Genomic DNA, 16958 nt, shown 5'->3' on the forward strand with positions numbered 1-16958 from the left:
CAACATGAGTTAGAGCAAATACTTCCTCCTTCTCGCCCTCATTTCTCTCCAACACAAACACATACACAAGAAATTGTTTAAGAGCTCAAAGATTTGTGGGCCATTTTGGTGTTTTTATCTGTCAGTTTCTGAAAATTATATAGATGACGTTATCTCATGTTGATGTTTATACCCCTACAAATGATAATAACGAGACTGGGCATAAGCAATAGATGTAATATGCAACAAAACATATGCATTAAGTTATGTTATATCTGTTACATAGTAGGAGTTTAAAATATATATCATAAATAATTAATCGCTAAACATTTTTTGGAAATGCTTTTATTTAATAAAATTTCTAGGTTTGAACTTTTTTACTTTAATTAAAAATGTAAAATAATCATTAATACTGCCATTTATTTTATAGCTCAGTCTTCATTTAAGAATTTTCCTAGTGTACATATTTTAAAATAATTTAGATATTTTAAGGCATATTGTTATGATGTTTGCAAATACTGGTATTTAAATATTTACTCATTGTTTTTCTGTCTCATTTTTTCCCCAGCTTTCAGTATTTTGAAAAGATTCATGAGATTCATAATGTAACTCATATATCAGAATGACTAAAACATTGCAAAATGCATTTTTAAACCCTTTCTGAAATATTTCAGAAAGATATTAGCAATAATCAAGGCATTATTCAAAACAACAGGAATTCCTTCTTTAGGAACAGGAATTCCTTCTATTTTCCAAATAGCTAAGACAGAAGCCTAGAAATATTTTAATAACAACTAACTATAAAAGTAAGCAAATTCTGGAGGCAAATTAGGTTATAGTTGTATGTTAGAAGAGCGTCAAAAACCCACAAAGTGAGAGTGATTTCTGAAGTGCACATTAAGATTCAGCATGCATTGCTTCATATGATGTTGAACCTTTATCTGCAAAATGAGGAAGTTGGAGAGATTTTCGCAGCAATTTAAAATATGGAAATAACTCTCTTCTGGCTGATTTGCAACGTGTGTGGAGTAGTGAATGGATGAACTTGAGTTTAGCCTGGGAACACTTTCCACCAAATAACATTTCAGGTTTAATCCTGCAGTATGGTTTCATCTATTTTTCATCTCTCCCCTCTTCTATGCCAAAATTACCCTGTGAAGAATCCCAGATCAAATAGGAAAAGTTGGCCAACAGGCTTGAGTTGACCAACTGGCCATCCAACCCACTAACTCTGGACAGAGCCAAATCTGGCACATCTCAGGCTCAACGTTATTTACAATACACACTTCTTGATGATACTGAGCAAATGTCAGAGGCTCCAAGAGTTTGAATCACAGTACAGTCAATTTGGACATGACTTTGGATCTGGACAAAGCAATCTGAGTTAACATCTCTCATTTTCATTTTCTTGATCTATTAAATGGAGATAAATGAGACTTCATAGGGAATTAAATGAGAAAAATCCTGCAAAATGCCTGCTCAATACAAATCATGGCACAAGCATTCACAAAACCATCAGCTGTGTATTTATGGCTTTTAATGGTGGCTTTTATTGTTTAAAATTGTGACTTATTGTCACACTTCCTGGGACAGGAAAATGTTTGTCATTGATATTCATATAATAATCTCCATGCAGTTTCTTTTAAAATTGTGATGTAGATAAGTCTGGATTGGGGTTCCCCTTATTTCTTATATTTTTAAGACTAGGCTATTCTTTTGGGGTGCCCTATAGCTGAGGGCAGTGGTTTTCAAACTGTTCAGATGGAAGAACAGAGCTCTTTATTTCAAATGGAATCTCTGAGTTGTGATAGACACAGATGTGTTATGACCCAAATTTTTTGAAGTGAGGACTGTGGGGTATCAGGGGCCCCTCACGGTGTGAAGAAGACTGTCTCATGACCAATATTTTCCCACTGCATTCCACAGACATTGGGAGAGATGTGGTTTACAGTCTTTTAAAATTAGGAGGTCTGAAGGTATACAATTTATGATGATCTAAAACAGTATCATCTGGATGACAGCACAGAATTCAGACACAGCTCTGTGCCCATGTTTTCTTTGGGTTGCAATCACATCGCTCATCAAAACCAATAGCGCTTAACACATACCATATCCTTGAGCATTTCTGAGTATTCTAATTTCAAAAACAATAATCATCCAGTGTCCATAACGTTCCCGTTAAATTATTTTTTTACCAGTTATAACAATGAAATTTCCCTTTCTCGGGGATAATGACAGGATGAAAAAACATTTTTATTGCATGACTGTCATTTCTCAAGTTGTTTAATAAACTGAGATTTGGATGTGACATTATAAAAACTGTAAAATGTGATTGAATAATATACACATTTAATTATCCCCAGCTGGAGCGATAAGAGAAAAAAAGCAGACTTAACTGATGCTTTTTGTGCCAAAGGAACTCCAGACAGCCCCAGGGCCTGGCACAGCAGCACAGGGAAGATCACCCGGGTAACTGGGGGGCAAAGTATGGGGTTGGCGGTTTGGTGCCATAACGTACATGGTGATCTGGGCTGGCCCAAATCAAAGGGGCTTGCGGGAAGGGGCTCATTACTTGGCCAAGCATTATTTGGCCCTGAAACCCCCATTTTTGGGCTTTAAACAACATTAACATTTACTGAAGAATGCAAAAACACTAATTCGAAGGGGTGGGCTCACTCCTGTAATCATTGTGGTACTACTTATAACAGCCTAGTTATGGAGACAACCTAAGTGCCCAAAGACAGAGGGGTGCATTAGGAGATATGGTGTATATACACAAGGGAATATGGCTCAGCTATTTAAAACAAAATAAAATCTTGCTATTTGCGACAACATGGATGGAGCTGGCAGGATGGTGCTAAGTGAAATAAGTCAGGAGAAAGGCAAATATTGGATGATTTCACTCATCTGTGGAATACAGAGAAGCAAAACAAAGGAGCAGGAAAAACTAAACTAAAATAAATCTTAGAACTCTGACTGCAGAATTGAGGCTACCAGACGGCAGGGTGCAGGAATAGATAGGAAACCGTGTGGAGGGGTCCTGTGGACTTGGTGGAGGTCTTTGAATCCCCTGGTGGTGGGTGCAGTGTAGTTACATACATCTGAAGAGATGCGAACCTGTATTTCTAACTCATCCATGGTGTTGTATACCAACGTCACTACAATAAAAATTAGTACAATTAAAAAAATAAATATTTTCCTGTCTCACCTCCTCTGGGGGCTGTTCCCTCTTAATCTTTGTAGCCGTAGCTCTGTTGGTGTGCCATGCCTTCGGTCATTTTGGACTATTAACAGAGATTCCCTGAAGGTGATACTTTAACCCCCCCAAAACTGAATTAGTGGGGCTATGTCTTTGCAGGCTGGTGGGGTAGGGATGCAACAGTCCTTAAATCACACTCCCAGATGATGGTCTGTCTTATTGAAACTGAGGAGAACTTGCTGTCCTCTCGGATCACTTGATTCATTAATTCTTCTTACACCTTCCCCACGCCCCCAGGCCTTCTCACTTCCCCATGCCTTTATTTATGGTGTATATATTTAGATTCCAAAATCTTTATCAGTTTTATTCAGTGATGGGGTGCAAACAATGCTACGATCAATCATGTGTTTCACAAAGCTAAATGGAAAGTTTTTCTGGGTTATAAAATGCTATCAATTTTCAGACCTTCACTGATTTAATACCAGCTATTTAGGAAAAAAGCAACAGTATATATTAAATGCACACAATCAATTTTGAGATGCATTCCAATTTCATCCTGATTTCAGAAATGTTAACTGCAAAGAAGCCTGGCTTCTTAGAGCAGAGAAATTCTGGTACACGAATAAGACAAGTTTCATTTGCTGATGCTCATAAGCCACATGGAAGGGACACATGGCCAAGGGCAGGATTTTCTGAATGTTCTATGCTGAGCACAAGTCCCCACTGGTCCCCCTGCTTCTGCTTTTGACCACCTGCCAGCTATTCTCAGTACAGCAGAATGAACTTTAAAACACTAATCCCAAAGACAACCTCACTCCAGTTTGTTGGAGAACGATCCACTATAGCCAGAATATGGACACAACCTAAATGTCCCCCAAACAGAGGAGTGGATCAGGAAGATGTAGTATGATATACACAATGGAATACTACTCAGCGATCAAAAAAGATGAACTCATGTCATCTATGGCAACATGGGTGGAGCTGGAAGGGATAATGCTACATGAATAAAGTCAGGAGGACCAAGATAAATATTGGCTGGTTTCACTTATATGTGGAATATAGAGAAACTAACAAAGGGTCAGGAAAAAGACAAACTTGCAAGTTGACCATAGGTCTGAGGCATCCAGCTAAACAAAAAAGGATAAATTCTGAAAGTAGAAATTTTAATTGAAACAAAAATGTAATTTTTCCTGAACGGGGAAACAAAAAATGAAAGACAAGAAAAATAGAAAAACAATGGATAGAAAAAGAGAAGGCGAAATATTATATATCCAAGCAGAATACTTTGAGAAACAGCAGAAAAGGTGTGTTAATATCTAAGCCTCTCCTAGTCACCCCCTTCGTCACCTTATTTTCTCCAGCAATTTTATGACCTAATTAAAGATAGTTTTGCATTAAAATCCTCTTATGGTATGAGTTTCACAAATCATTTTGGACAGGGTAAGGGCAGGCATATCTAAAATATTTTCATTTCTAAAATGGGAAAATTGAACGTTTTTATCATTCCCAAATACAAAAGATGCCCCAGAAAGTTAGTATTTCCAGTCTACCCCCATTCTAATAACTTCCACATCAACATTCAAGAATCACCTTCATCTATGAAAAATTAGTTGTATTTTTGTTACTTCTTTGTCCCCATGAGTGATAGCAATAAACTGGAAAACTGCCTTAAAAAGGGGCAGAGCCTAATCAGCCAGAGTGGACATGCTTGCTGAACTTGGGATGTCCTTTCTCTCTGCACTGCCCGCCTCGTGCTCTGCTGGTGCACATGGCCTAACCTTGAGCCTGGCATGAGTAAGTGCTCAGCAAATAATTTTGGGGTGAATGAATGAATGATTAGCTGTAATTAATGGATGACTTAGTGTTTGGGATACTGTTCTTCCTTTTGCCATGATTCTTTCTGAACAGGTGCAACTTAGGTGACTGCCCTCTGAACCCTAAATTGTAAATGGTAATTAAGACAAATGACAGCAGCCAAGTTACAGGTGGTACTTTCTTCAGGAATAATAAAGTGGGCTATGATACACCCACCCTTCATGTTATTCACATACTCAAACAATTACTTGGGATTTCCATTTGTTAATGGCATGGCATCATTATACGAGATCCAACACCTTTGGAATTACAATTAAAGCCTGGGCTTTTATGACTCAGTCACACTGTGTGCCCAGTTTTAACAGTAGACTAGGTGAGGCTGAGTGCGTAAGTCATTTTCCTGAACATTACAACTCATCTGGGGAAAGAAAGCAGCCTTATTAGGCAGGATGGCGGTGCAACGACTTCGGATACCACGTAAGGAACAATGACGGCTATAGAATTAATAAGATATGAAGGGAGCTGTTCCTCAGTGCGCTGCGAAGGTAATTGAAATATTCTGAAGCAAAAGTAATCTCATGGGTTTCGTGAATGGGGCTTTGGTACTATCTGGAAAAAAAAAAACGTTATGTCTCATTTTCATTGAAATAATAATAATAAAAAAAGATCAACTCATTATGCCAGTGCCTTGAAGGTTGACAAAAAAGTTGATGTTAACATGCTTGCTGAATCTGGAGAGCAGTATGTTAGAACAACTGCTGTTTGAAAACCATTACTCCCTTTAATCGCTGGCTGCTTCACTTGCATGTACAGGCAGGCAGTGTCTAGGCAACTGCAGCCGCAGAATCGTCTGCAGGAGGAGTAGAAACAGAAAAGACCATGAGTTCTTTCTCCATGGCAGGAGGCCTACGTAAAAACCAGGGCTCATCCTATTTTATTTAAGGTACACTTGCTGAAATGCGTGAAATGGAAAGGTATCTTCCAGGGATTCATCAGTTATTCTTGGGAGGCAGGATGATGTGATAAGAAAGAAGTCACAAGTTTTTGGAGGGAATCACCCTAAGTTGTGCTTTCCATATGCAAAAGCCTGTCTACCCTTTTATGCCCGTGGGTGTTGAGTGAACAGAGTACACTCTGGTAGTGCCTGGATGCTCCTACTCCTGCACTATCTTGTAGGTATGGTTAGGACTGGCTTAAATTTCTGAGTTTGGGGCCTGTATCTATCTCACTCATCATTATATACCCACTGTCGAGCACAACCGCTAGCACACAGTAGGCATTTCACCACATGTGTTGATTTAATGAACAGGGTTGTTGTGCAGGGTCAATGAATTAATATATGTAAAGTCCCCACCGGCTAATAACTATTAACTACGCAATTAACAAATTCTCTTCCCTTTCCAGTAAATGTAATTTATTAAAACATTCATTTATAACTAACTTACTAACGCATCTAGTAATAATGCTGGTAAATACTTATTATTTGTAATATCCTATGTTTTCATATCAATGTCAGAAAATTAGGAGTTTCTTAATATGAAATTGTTGCACTATTTCTATGAAATAAGTAAGGGGAAGCCATAGGTACCTCATTATGAAATCTTGATACATAAAATTCAGTAATTTAGAGAATGAGAAGAATTGCCTTAGGATTTCTGTATTAAGCTCTCTTAGTGAATTGAAAAAAATATTTTTATTGAATAAAATGTGATTCATACACAGGATTACAGATAGTGTATAAAGCTGAGAAAACTAAGTTGCACAGCTCACAAAAGCTGAGATAACACAAGTATTCTTTACCAAACATCCACATAGAAACATTTGTGGATTTGTATTGGGGATTTCAGAATGCGAGCTACCAAGCCAATGATTTATCATCTAGAACACACAGGATTTTGGCCTCAAGTGCCATGTAAATGACACCCTAATCCCTCCTCTACCTGGATTGGAGATTACCAGACTGTCTCTATGCCTAGTTGGCTCAGAAACAGAGGAAGAGTCAATGAGTATGTCTCCATTTTGCAGAGGATAAAAGATTGGTTCAGCAGCAAAGAAATGGTGTTAAATGAATGAAGGAAAAGGCAACTTCCTTGTGAGAAGAGATTTATTTTCCCTTTGCTTCAAAAATTCAGCTGGGACCATGTCTCTCTCACAGTTGAGCCCACATAATAGTTAAGGGTTGACCCTCTTGCCTCTGACATAAACCTCATTACTTATGCATTTCAAATCTTTGAGAAGCCTTCAGGTGCAAAAAGGAGATGGCTAAATGGCCCCCTGGAGGCCACCTGCAGCCACATGACTATTAAAATGTACGGTCCTATCTGCCTAAGTACGTGGAGAGGATGAAGTACATCCTTCAAAGTGATGATTTCATTCTATAAACCTATGGCCTGGCTTCCTCAGAGAGCACTTGTCTGCTTTCTATTTTTTCAGTTGAAATCAGATAAAATATTCCCCAAACTACCTTGAGTTTAAACAGGTTGGCCCTCGCCACACATTTAACTATCTACATAGAGATGTCAGACTTTAGTGGCTGAGAACCGGACACAAGAGATTCTCATGGTACCTGGCCACTGACAAGCTGTGTGGCTCTGGGTGACTTACACAACTTTTCTAAGCCTCATTTTCTAAGTCTGCAAAATGGGAAAATAAAAGTACTATCATTTAATGTCATTATGAAGATTAACCGAGACAATACATGGAAAGCCCTCAGGTTGGCATCTAAAAAGACCTCAATAAATATAATCATCATTATTAATGTCAGCATTACTGTTAGGATTTTTTCCAATTATTTTGGCTCTTGGTCTTCTTTCTCTCAATTGGGCTGTGCACCTTTGAACACAGATGACATTATGCCAGTTTCAGTGGTGATATGGAGGTTTGGTCTTTTCCTGTTATGGTTTAACTTTGTATACATGTATCCCAGGAAGGAACTCACCCCACTGCCATGGCCTCTGCTAACCTGTCAGATGATAAGTTTCTCTTTCCTTTTAAACAGAAGCAAACTTATCAGTTTAAGAGCTAATGTCGAATGATTGGAATTCATCCTGCTTTTCTCACTTGCTGAGGTGACCCCTGCAGCCCAGCCAGAGGAGATGGCTTCTTTCTCTGGAATCCACCTCTGCACCCTTGCTTATGACAAGTGCTTCCCCGACAGGCCTGCTGAAATTTGATCTGCTCTTGAACCTTGCTATATTTCAGAGAAGATTGCAAACTTGATTTAATCTCAAAATCAGAATTTACTTGTGTGTCTTTTGGATGGCCACTTTATCTCTCTGTAAGCTCAGATTTTTCATTTGTACTGGAGATAATAATTCCATCTTGAATGGTTTTTGTAAAGCTAGAGTATAAACCTTCGTTCTGTATCTGGGTCATGGTTCAATACAGGTCACCTTAGATTCTAAATGCCTCAAAAACATGAAATCACATCCCAGTTGATGGAATTTGAACATTGTCCATGAGGTCCCATGGCTCCATCTTTTACATGTTAGCTCAAGTTTTAACTTGCTCAATTCAATAAGTTGTAGTGAGCAAGCTTGCTGATATGGAAAACCTTTTATTCTTGAAAATATGGAAACTTCATAGGCATGTTGTACACTGTATATGCATGTGCATTTAGGGCAAACCATCAAGCATTAGAGGAAGTGGAGGTGGGGTAATGGGAATAGAGTGAAAAGGAGACAGAGCAAGTCTTGCAGGAATGGATAATAACGATGTGCTAGGGCCTCCCCGGTGGCGCAGCAGTTGAGCGCTGGGTTGCGCAGCTGCCTGCAGCCTCTGCAGAGCCAGTTCTATCCCCGGCTGCTCCCTGGCCACTGGAGGAGGGTCCCACATGGCGCGCAGACCTCTCCTGCTGTCCACTGCTCCCCTCAGCAGTGTACTTCAATCCTTCTGCCTGCTCTGCTCCCCGCTCTGGCTCTGGTGAATTCTCTCACCCTCCCACGCTTCCGACTGTACCAAGTGCTTGCATAAATAAATAAAAATAAATAAATCTTAAAAAAAGTGGTCATAAAAAAAATAATGATGTGCTAGAAGCTGATGACAGAATTAACTCCTTATCTTTTTTTTTGCTTCTGACATTTTGTTTAATGATAAAAACTTATGGGGCCTTTGTTCACTGTTGTTGAGAATATAAATTGAAGCAGTCATGGAAAACAGTATAGAGATTTCCTCAAAAAACTGAGAATAGAAATACATGTGACACATCCTATTTCTAGGTATAAACCCAAAGAATACAAAAGGCACTAATTTGAAGAGACATTTGCACTTTTATATTCATTGCAGAATTATTTACTGGCTACAACCTAAGTGCCCCTCAAGAGATGACTGATAAAGAACATGTGGTGTATGTAAAAAGTGGAACACTACTCAGGTATTAAAAACTGATGACATCACTATAAGGCTATAGTAATCAAAACATTATGGTGTTGGAACAAAAGTAGACACACAGATCAATGGGACAGAATGGAGAGCTCAGAAATAAACCCACATTATATGGGCATTCAGCCGTTCAGCCTATGACAAAGGAGCCAAGAATAGACAATGGAGAAAAGAAAAGTATCTTCAACAAATGGCTTTGGGAAGATGGAACGCCACGTGTGTAAAAATGAAACTAGACTGGCGGTAAATATAACAGTATATACACATGCTGAAACCCACATAATGTTGTAACCCAATGCTATTTCAATGAAAAAAAATAATAAAACAATACTGAGCCAATCTCAAATGTGAATTGTAGAGGTATTCTGATTTGTGCTTCTTACATAGAACAGGAACAATGGATAATGTTTTATGCAATTTATACAGATGCAATTTATACAGCTCTTAGGGTAAATTTAGAAAAGTGACCTGCTTCTCCAGAATACTGTTCTTTGAACTTTTCATAAGATTTCTGTTTTTTATCCCAAAGCCCAAGCAAACGTTCCTAATGAAGTTATGTGAAAAGAGTATCCTTTTATTTACAAAACACTGTGGATACACTCAGAGACTGGCAGAGAGAAATAAGTATCTAATGAAATTCTGTGTAAGTCTGGGCAACCAATTCATGGGTTCAAGTCAATCACTAAGGCCAGCAATAGCCAACTGAGCATTAAAGTCAATTTTGCATGTGCCATTATCAATGAAAATTAGGTAGCAATCTCTCAGCTGGAGAAAAAAAAAAGAGAAAAGTTCATTCTCTCAGTGATCTGTATCTATAGACTGAAAGGAAAAATGGCACTTTTAATAAGAAGACTGTCAGCTCCAAAGGTATCATCCATGATGCTCCAGAACCACATAAAAGATGTGCCAGTCATACTTAAAATAACTCTGATGCTTAACAGAAAAATAACGCCGTAGAAATATACAGCAGAGAAAAGAATGGAAAGCTTGGGAGAAATTTCTAAAAGAAAAGAAACTACAATTTTCCAGGCTGTCACTGCCCTTTAGGTATTAAGATGACGCTATGGAATGAGGCCTTGGAAACAAAGTGTGGAATATAAGCTTTGAGGAGTTCAAAGGGAGTCTGGCGGTTGCTATTTGACCACTTGCCTCTGTTCAGTGTATGTGAATTTCAAAGATCAGCCTCACCAGCACCTCCTACAGGAAACTGCCTGGAGATAGGTCATTTTAGCACATTGCATGGGAAGTCCTGGCTTGTTGAATTTAAAAAATGTACGTTAGTAGGCCTCCCCTGGTGGCATAGCAGTTGAGAGCTGGGCTGCAAAGCTGCCCACAGCCTCTGCAGCGCCAGTTTGATCCCCGGCCGCCAGCGAGGGTCCCACATGGCGCAACAGACCTCTCCCGCTGTGCCCGCTGCTCCCCTCAGCAGTGTGTTTCATCGGTCTGCCTGTTCTGTTCCCCGCTCTGGCTCTGGGGAATTCTCTCACCCTCCCGCGCTTCTGACTGTACCCAGTGCTTGTATAAATAAGTAAATAAATAAATCTTAAAAAAAAAAAGAAAGAAATGTACCTTAGTAAATGCAATAACTATAATTTTGTAACTTGGTAGACTCCTAGGATTAGATTTGGATTTTATTTTGAATAAAAATTGACCTAAGTTGCTTTGGAGCTATAAGCAAAGTTCTTTAAATCACCTTCATTTAAAAAATAGATATACCAAAGCTCATAATCAACTTATTTTTGGTTCATTCTGAAATTCACAGTAAACTTCTAATGAATAGCATAATTATCTTTAACATCAGGTTTTTAAGATATATAAAAAAATTTTTTCCTTTGCAATGCTTATTTTTTCCAGAGAAAAGTAAAGTAAAATAATGGTTCAAGCTTTAAATAATGGTTATATGATTATTCATCTTCTAGTAAATGAAGTTTGGCATTATAGGGAAATATGAATATAAGTGAGATAGTCTGTGACTTCAAAGAGGTGAAAATTCTTCAGAAGTAAGTGAAAATAGAAACTTCAGTTTTTAAAGGGAACTCACACTGGAAAGTCTTTGGTTAGCTCCGAGAAATACAAGAAAAAGCTCATTGGCGTTTATAATCTAGAGCTGATAATGTAAATAGACCCAATGCAATTAATTGTCAGAGGTGCTATAATGCCTCTATAGTCATATACTGAAATGACAGGGAACAAAATAAACAAGAAAGAAGCAAAAAGAAAAAAAAGAAAAAAATAACTTCACATGGAAATTAGAGGATGTTTCACAGAAGGAATTAGATATTTGGCAAGTCTTATTGGATAAAGTGTCCATGAATAAATAGAGACTTTAGGCAATTATAGTTATATTTTAGGAGACAGTATTATATCTTATCTTTGACTCCAAAATAACATACATAAAATTCAAGGAGAAGTGGGAAAAAATATTTGTAAAATACATACTAAGCAAAGGATTAGCACCATACTATATAATAATAACATCTCCAAGACAGATTAAAAAAAAAACAGGAAAAAATATAACAGGGTAGAGAATATGAACAGGCACCTATTCTAAGGAATAAGGATTCAATTTTGTTAAATATATTAAAGGATGCTCAGGGAAATGTTAACTAAAGAGTGACACATTCAGCAAAACACTGAAAGTTCTGATAATAATAAGTATTGGGGAAGGAAAATTCTTACAAAGAACTGTGGTAAATTTGAATTTGTACAGTCACTTAAGAGAACAAATCTGCATTATAAAAATAGTTGGAAATCCCCATAACCTATGACCTAGCAATGTGACAGGAAAAAACAAATGAATAAAGCCCCTTGCACATTTTCACAGAAAAACATACTGAACAATAATAGTTTAACTCTATTAAATTATTTCAACTAGCATCTATTGACTAGTATTTTAAATCCTACAAGTCTAAATCATTCACAACATCAACTATTTAAACAAAATTCTGTCCTTTGCTTTAACTAATCACACTAGTGATTTAAGTATCATCCAAACTGGAACCCTCAACATTAACTTTACTCCAGCTCCTCCTTGGCCAATGCTCAGTGATTCACTAGATACAGTGGCATATAAATCCAAAATGCCCTCTCTCCTTTTCTACTGCAGTACAATAGACCACTTCCTTAATAGTTTGAACCAGTCTGTCTGATTGAATACTCTCCTTCATAGTCTGTCTCAAAATGTTTTAAATGAAATCCATTTGACATGGAACAGTGTATAAGTTTAAGGTATACAACATGTTGATTTGATAAACGTATACACTGTGATTTGTTGCCAGTGCCTCTAGCATATTCTCTCTTTTGTGTGAGGAGAATAATTAAAATCTAGTTTCTTAGCAACTTTGATATTTTTCTTCTTCTTTCTTTTTCCCCACTTACTTGCTCCTCAACCCCCTTGTTCCTTATTGTAATAACCAGATGAATATTTCTAGACCACAGCACTCATGGCCTGATCAGGATTTTACTGTGGCTCTCCATTGGGTATTACAGAACTTCCATGGTCCTCATTATGGAAGTCAAGGTCTTCTATAACCTGGCCCTGCTTAAGCTTCCTAACTTCATTTTCTGCTACTCTCTGACAATTATTCAAGTATTACATGTTACTCAGGTTTTGGCCAATATTTAAATAATTCTCTATACTCTGATCCTACTGGACTCTGGATCACAAATATCAGCAAGACCTCAATAAATGCCCTTCTGAAAGAGAATCTAGACTTCTCAAGTTTTGTCCCAGACTGGGCTAAAGAGACATTTGTTTTTGTCCGTGACATAAAAGATCATTAACTGGTGAAAGCTTTGCAAATCATTATGTTACAGCTGAAGCTTTAAAGAGACTCTAATAGATCCATCAAACACATGATAATTGTAACAATGATACCAGGTTCTGTTGATGGAGCCACAGTGACTAAAACACTTTATTTTTAATGAGGTAAAGCTCCTTTGTGTAACAATCAATACCCATTGCTAAAGAGACCTAGACAGTCTTATAATTGTTACAAATTCAATTGTCTTAGCAAAAATAAATACAACTGTATAGATATGCTAAGACAACTCTAGGCTCCAAAACACTTCTATTAGAGTCACATTTACTTTTTTGTCCCTAATACATACGAGTTATGATTTGTAGGTACTGACCGCATTTCAAAGGAACTACTTCCAGAAATTGTAGGGCTTTGTGCACACTGAATTAGAGAGAAACATAAAAAGGACTTTTTCTTTTCAATATCTTGGTTGTGTGTTGCTATACTGCAGATATATATTGAATGTCCATTGTCCCTGGATATTCTAGAGACTTGAAATCTCTTTAAGAATTTAAGGCTAGTCTCTACTTCAAGATGTGTACCTTCGAGGCAAGACTGGGACAGGAGAACATGAGGCTGGAAAGTTACTACCATACATTTCTTTGCTCATTGTTTCTATCAATAACCTTTTCACAACACATGCATCCTTGAGGCATTTTTCAGCGCTTATCAGGTCCCCTTATGATTAGAGGAGAGAAATGGCAGGACCGTAGGCCCAGACTGGTCAGAGCTGGATAACAAGGTGTGTACAGAATGACCAAGTGACCCACAGTAGCCAGGGGCTCGGTATAGTAGTAAAAACCCCTCCTCTGGGAGGGATTTGGCCTCCGTTTTCAGAACACACAACATATGATGAGGCCCATGCAGCAGCGTTACAGCACCAGAGGAAACACCACCCCTAACATACAAGAAGGAAACTACTAGGCATCAACTTGACTTGCTTGCTTCTTGCCAAAAGGCCCTCAACTCAAGAGAAAAAAACAAGGTAAGGTTTTACTGAGGAGCCTCCCCTTTCTGAAGGGGACTCCCAATTTTTCTTGCAATAAACCCCAGTGCTCTTGCTACCACTTGGTGTCTCATGTCCTCATTAAATTCTTGAGTAAGGGTCTCAAAGATGTATGGGATGGAACCCATTACAAGACCACAGGATAATTCACTTTACGATTAGCCTCCATGAGGATAATAACAAATGGTAAGCTCTCAAGAATCTAATAATATTGAAGTCATACTTAGGGTAGAGAAGTTTGGGGATTACTTCAAGGGTTCTCACCCTTGTGAAAAGCAGTGTCATTGTAACCCCATCACTGGCTGCTGATTCAAGGCAGGTGCGATGCTGGACACTCTTAGCATTACCTCTGGTCATGGCAAAGATCCTGAAAGACCAAGGAGGGGGGTGCCAGAGGCTCACATTGTTAAGCAAATTCCACAAGGGCATATAAAACTTTAACATTAGGCATTTAGAGAATACTGTAGGTCAAAGAAAGTGAAAAGGCATTAAAGGTGATCTTGCTTGAAAAAGAAAACAGGTTGAAGACCAGGAGGTGATCAATCAGGAACAGTGGACAATGTCAGTCACGAAGAGCGGTGTCCACCAATGAGGCTTCTTGACAGCAGATGACAGATAGGAGGGAGAGGGAGGGAGGGAGAGGGGGAAAGAGAGAGAGAGAGTAGATAAAAGAATATATATTTAAAATTATTAAAGGGCTACTGTATTTTAGAGTTTTACATGAATTATTCTCAAAAGAATCTTGGAAGGTAGAACTCATGATTCCCATTTTGCAGATGACACAATATAAAACATTTGGTGAAAAGACTTTCCTGAAGTTTCTTACCCAGTAGATAAGAGTCAGACACAGATCCTGGACTAGATATGCAATGGAAGACCCTCGTAAGAGTGGACTGTAGACATATTGGATAGCCTGGCTATCAGAAAAGAATGATCAAAGTTGGCCAGAAAATTAAGAAATAATTCAGACTCTTTCCCCTACGAGTTCTCTGAAGGTAGAGAGTTTCTTGCTATCTCTAAAAAAGAGATTGTGTTTGGGACTATCACCAAGATGAAAATGCATACATAGTGCAAAAATGAAAAATGATGTAAAAAATATATAAAATGTTAAAAATAATAATAAAAGGAGATTGTGGAGAAGAGAGCAGGGGATGAAACAGCTTTCTCTTCAGTGACATTTGCTTGTGTTCTGCAGCATGTTTTCCCCAAGGAAACAACTTTGTTCTCATCACCCAGAATTGCTTCCTTGAACACAACCTCCTATCTCCCCTCATATTTGCAGGGACAGCTTTCTTCTGATTCTCTAAGATTTCCAGTTCCTCAAGTCCTGCTTTCCCTAGTTCATCAGCTCTCCATTCCCCAAGCAAGAGTCTTCTTGACCCCTAACCTGGCCCTCAGCCATGGTTGAACCTTTCAACTTGGTTTTTCCTATTCCTTATTCCCTTCATCTTCTACCTCAGATATCATCCCAACCCCCTCCCGGCCCTCCCCCTGTACATCTGGGCATCTGTTTTCTTTGCCTTCTTTGGTCCATACAGCATTTCTAGAGGAATGATTCTCTGTGTGATGACTGAGTCCACTATTTATGCTCTCCAATGTCAGCTGAATTTTCAACATTGTTCCACAATACTTGCAGTCCTGGGAAGCCTATCCCTTATCCATCTTCCACAGAGACTGCTATAAATCCTGATTTCTCAACCATGGCACTAAAGCCATTTCTTCCATTTCTTGAGCTGAATCAATCTTTGTTGTAGGATCTGTCCTGTGCATTTTTGGCTCCCACAATGCACTAATAACTCGGTTGTTTCTATTGAACTGACTTCTCTTCAAAGCCTAATGCATTGTCTTTTCTTCTTCCAGTCACCCCCTAAACCTCTGTGGCCCCAAAGTTCTTTTGTCTAAAGTCTTGATCTCATTTTCTTATCTCTTTCACCGCCCTTCACCCCATTCACTTCATCTAAGGTCTTTAAGTCTTATCTCTATGCTGATAACACACAAAATGTACATTTTTGTAAAGCTAAGACGTTAGAGGTACACTCTTAATTCTTCAACTGCTGACTAATGATGGAAATATTTGTAATTAGGATATATCAAATAGCAGTACAGTAAGTATTGCAGGAGATAAAAACGAAATGAACATGAATTCCACCCTCAGGAAAATTGAAATTTAGTAGCAGAAACAGAACTAATTAAGCTGCAGAAGATGACAAAGCTAGTTAGTAGCAGAACTGAGCAGAACTCAGGTCCTCTGACTCATATAAATATTCTTTTTATTTGCACTTGACAAGAAAAACACAATCATGCATTTTGTCACCTTCAAAACACTGATAGCTGGGTAACACCATACTATCTTATATTATCATCCTTTTTTCCCAAAGCAAGTATATATAAATATTATATAAGAAAATCTGCAAGTCTACTTCTTAAAATGTACATTGTTTTCTTACTGAGGCTGCATAATGCATTAGCTTCAGGTCCAGAAAGAAATTTGGCAAAAACTGGGTGAAAAATTAGGCCCATGTTCATGGCAGGCCACAGAAGATTCAGGAAATAAAGTGCTGTCTTGAAAGAGCAGGTTCTGGAAGGGTTCCCAAATGCCCGAGACCAAGGAAGACAGAGGGCTAGGCACAAGGGGATGGCTGCCAGCATACCAGACCGACATGTTAAGGCTGGTTTAATTAACTCATTTGACACTTTTGTCAGTAATATATAGACTTCCTGCTGAGAAACTGCTCGGGAGAGTCCTAGGTACCTACCTAGACCATTGCTTAGGAAGAAT

At 38.3% G+C, this 16958-nt stretch overlaps 1 protein-coding gene across 1 annotated transcript in view; it reads right to left on the reverse strand.

The window, feature by feature from the left end:
- GPC6 (glypican 6) overlaps window positions 1-16958 on the reverse strand; it is a 1034236-nt gene that overhangs the window by 236653 nt on the left and 780625 nt on the right. The window lies entirely within an intron of this gene.

The sequence above is a fragment of the Talpa occidentalis genome, unplaced genomic scaffold, assembly GCF_014898055.3.
Source record: "Talpa occidentalis isolate TD23 unplaced genomic scaffold, MPIMG_talOcc4v2.1 talOcc4.5, whole genome shotgun sequence".
Classification (NCBI taxonomy): Eukaryota; Metazoa; Chordata; class Mammalia; order Eulipotyphla; family Talpidae; genus Talpa; species Talpa occidentalis.